Source organism: Leptodactylus fuscus, chromosome 2 (assembly GCF_031893055.1).
Source record: "Leptodactylus fuscus isolate aLepFus1 chromosome 2, aLepFus1.hap2, whole genome shotgun sequence".
Taxonomy (NCBI): domain Eukaryota; kingdom Metazoa; phylum Chordata; class Amphibia; order Anura; family Leptodactylidae; genus Leptodactylus; species Leptodactylus fuscus.
Genome location: NC_134266.1, coordinates 161069037 through 161073029, shown reverse-complemented (window position 1 = coordinate 161073029; position 3993 = coordinate 161069037). Strand labels below are relative to the sequence as shown.

At 47.2% G+C, this 3993-nt stretch overlaps 1 pseudogene; it reads right to left on the bottom strand.

Annotated features, from left to right (window-relative positions):
• Positions 1-3666: 3666 nt before the first annotated feature.
• LOC142196411 (small nucleolar RNA SNORA17) lies at positions 3667-3781 on the bottom strand (annotated as a pseudogene).
• Between the last annotated feature and the right edge of the window lie 212 nt (positions 3782-3993).

The window sequence follows — 3993 nt, the reverse complement described above, 5'->3', positions numbered from 1 at the left end:
GATGTTGTACAGAACTGATCTCTACACTTGCATCTATACTACTTTCTTGTAAGACCTGATTGCATAGTCTGTTTTACAGGTGACAACATGGGCGGAGAAACTTATGGGCTAATGGAGATGAAATCAGAGACAGCAAAAGATCAGGTAAAAAAAAAAAAAAGTGAGTACAAGACCATCTAAGACTAAGGCCCCATGTAGTGACGCGAAGCAAAAAGGTGCTGCGAGAAAAAGCACGGTGGCAGCTCTTTGTGTTTTTTCCCACATTGCTTTTTACATGAAATCTGCATAGGTTTCCTCTGCAAACTTTCTGCTTCAATTTTAACCATAGAGAAATCGCCCACATTTCCGTAGATATATTTGCCTTACTGCGATTTCCAAAACTTCAACGATTTTGGAAATCGCAACATGTCCACTGCGAACATTGGGGATTCTTTAGAATCCCATCCACTTTGCTGTGACTTTAAAATGCTGCATTTTTTTTCCTGTGGTTTATATGCCATGTGGGACCCTGACCTAAAGCTAAGGCCCCACATAGCATCCCACAGCAAAAAAAAAAAAGCTGCAGCAAAAACCCGGTGGCGACGTATTGTGGTTTTTCCTGCAGTGTTTTTCCTAATAAGTCTGAAGAGGTTTACTAGAATCCCATCCACATTGCTTTGACTGTAAAACACAGGTAAACCATTGCATTTACGCCACGTTGAGCCCCTGGACTATGACTGGAGCCCCAAAAGGTTTTTGCATATTTTGCTCTATTTTTTTTTAACCAAAGCCAGCAGTGGATTGAGCAGAAGATTGAAGTATAAGTCCAGTCCTATCTATTTATTTCCCATTACTTTTGTGACCATTCTTGGCTTTGGTTCAAAAAAACGCAGCAAACTGTGAAAAAACAAAAGCAGCTTTTCACATGGTGGGGCCCACTTTTAGAGATGAGCGAGTAGTATTCAAAACGGCAGTTTCGAATAGCGCGCACCCATAGGAATGAATGGACGCAGCCAGCACGCAGGGGGTTAAGCGGCAGGACGCTGGCCCCGTCTACGTGCCGGCCGGCTCCATTCATTGCTATGGATGCGTGCTATTCGAAACTGCCGTTTCGAATACTACTTGCTCATCTCTACCCACTTTGCAAAGATGCAGCATTTTTTCCTGCTTCACAAATGCAGCAGAAAAAAAACACTGCATTTTACAGTACCAGCAAAGTGAATTGGGGATAATCTCATGCTCAGATTGCAGAAAAAAAAATTAGTTGTGGAAAAGCTGCGATTTCCAAGTAGATTTAATAAGGGAAGAAAAATTGCAGAGAAAAATGCAGTAAAACGCAATAAAAACCACTGTAGTATTTTTTCAGCTGCAGTATGCAATTTGGTGCTGTAGACTAAGGGATGGTTCACACTAGTGCTTTTATTCCATCCAGAAGGAGTCCGCATGGACACCCCCCAGATGGAATACGATTGCAATTGGAAGCGATGTGCTGTCAAAGCACAAGGACCCCATGGACTATAATGGGCTCTGTGTGCTTGCTGCACACTGCCTGCATGAATGATTCGTGTGGGCAGTGCACGGCAAGCACATGGAGCCCTTTATAGTCTATGGCAGAGTTTCCCAAACTGTGCTCCGTGTAGCACTAAGTGCTCCCCAAACCATCTACAGGTGCTCCACGATATGGTGATAATAAACAGTTAACAATAAAAAAAATAGATAAATGTGAAGGGTTTCCAAATTAAAATACTGGTTCATATGCACTCCTAATATTCTACCGGCGTGGCACTACGGTCTATTCGGCGAATTACGAGGCTGGCGGATTAACGCTTCACGGTCGGACGGCACTTCCAAACTGGTCCAGACCACCCTTTCCGGCTTAATACGCCATTCTCGTATTTTCGCCGAACATACTATACCTACAGACGGAAGAGCTTTAGTCATCTTTCATACTTGTATTGTATTGTGCGGTTACTCGCTCATTTGCTAAATTTACTTGAGAGCACACTTTGGATCAAGGCTTACCTATTATATACTGTAAACAACGAAAAGGGGCACCCCCACTAGAAAATATTAAAACTTAACCTTTATTGGTGGTTCATTAAAAATAGGTGCACAAACACAGAATATGGCCCCCATATATAAAGCAGCGAGTATATATGTGTGTAAAATTGCCCAGTCCCTAGTAGTGTTAGGTATTTACTTGTTCCCCTCCCTATTCCACAACAAGGAGATTACTATAGGTAGTAAACAGAGCGTTTTTAGCCAAGATGTTTAAGCTAATTACCTAAGTATCTTTAGCACTTATACATGTCTCACATAGGTGTTAGTGACAACAGTGACAACTTGGATTTATCCGAGAATAAAGGAGGGTGTCACATTAGACTCGTTTATGAACCTAACACCTACTATTCAAGACTAGGTCTGTCTTGCTGCAGAGTAGGGCAATTAGATTATCACACCCGCCACCCCAGACCTGATTGCTGGTACATTTCAGCAGGTTGTAGTATCTGCCATGTAGCTACTACCTTCAGGCTAAGCTGTTACCTTCTGCCAAAATCTCAAAGGGAGCTACACAAACAATTGCATTAAAAATAAAACTGTTTGAAACTTGTCCGCATTTCGTTCATTTAAACTCATCAGGAGACATAAAATATCCTGCCTATGATTCCAGGCTAAGATTACAATACACCCTAATCAATCTAGTGGTGTGCGGTCAAAGCCGCATGTGTGTCAGCGAGAGAGGCAGCAGCAGCGAAGCGAGGAGCTGACACAGGTCAGCTCCTCGCTTCAGCCGCGTATGTCTTCAAATCAGATCTGAGTTGAAACAGGACATACAATGACTGCTGCCGGCGCCAGGGGGCCGGCACACGGTGGCGGGCCAAAACCGGGCCCCCCCCATTTTTAAATTTGGCCGGGCCCCTGACGCCAGTAGCAGTAGTACTGGCCTATCGGCGGCCCTGCCTGTACCCATACCTCCCAACTGTTGAAGAACCAAAAGAGGGATAAAATGTGCGCTTTGCGCGCCGCGGGAAATTTAGCCCCGCCCACTGTTATGTTGACTCCGCCCACTCATTAATTTTCATGTGCCCGCACACTGTATAATCCTCCTACAGTCACCCGTAAATTATATGTCTCTCCCCCAGCTTCATATACACCCTTCATCTGCCCCCAGATTCATGTCCCCTCCATCTCTGCCCCCAGATTCATGTCCCCTCCATCTCTGCCCCCAGATTCATGTCCCCTCCATCTCTGCCCCCAGATTCATGTCCCCCCATCTCTGCCCCCAGATTCATGTCCCCTCCATCTCTGCCCCCAGATTCATGTCCCCTCCATTTCTGCCCACAGATTCATGTCCCCACATCTCTGGCCCCAGATTCATGTCCCCCCATCTCTGCCCCCAGTGTCATGCCGTCCTCTCCTTCATCTGCCCCCAGTTTCACGTTCCACATAATCCACATTACACTTACCTTTTCCTCGTTCCCCCGCTGCTCTCTGCGCGCCTCTCTCTCTTACTGGCGCACAGTTGTAGACGCGATGTGACGTCATCACATCGCGTCTACACTGCCAGGTAGCCGGTAGCAGCAGTGAAGTGAGGAGCTGACACAGGTCAGCTCCTCGCTTCAGCGGCTGAAGCGAGCTGACCTGTGTCAGCGCCTCGCTTCGCCGCCTCTCTCGCTGACGCTGACACATATGCGGCTGAAGCGAGGAGCTGACCTGTGTCAGCTCCTCGTTTCGCCGCTGCCGCCTCTCTCGCTGACACATATGCGGCTGAGCCAGCCGCATATGTGTCAGCGAGAGAGGCCGCAGCGGCGAAGCGAGGAGCTGACACAGGTCAGCTCCCCTCGCTTCAGCCGCGTATGTGTTCAACTCAGATCTGCGTCCTCTGGACGCAGATCTGAGTTGAAAAAAGCAGGACATACAATGACTGCTGCCGGCGCCAGGGGGCCCGGGCCCCCCCAATTTTTAAATTTGGCCGGGCCCCTGACACCAGTAGCAGTAGTACTGGCCTATCGG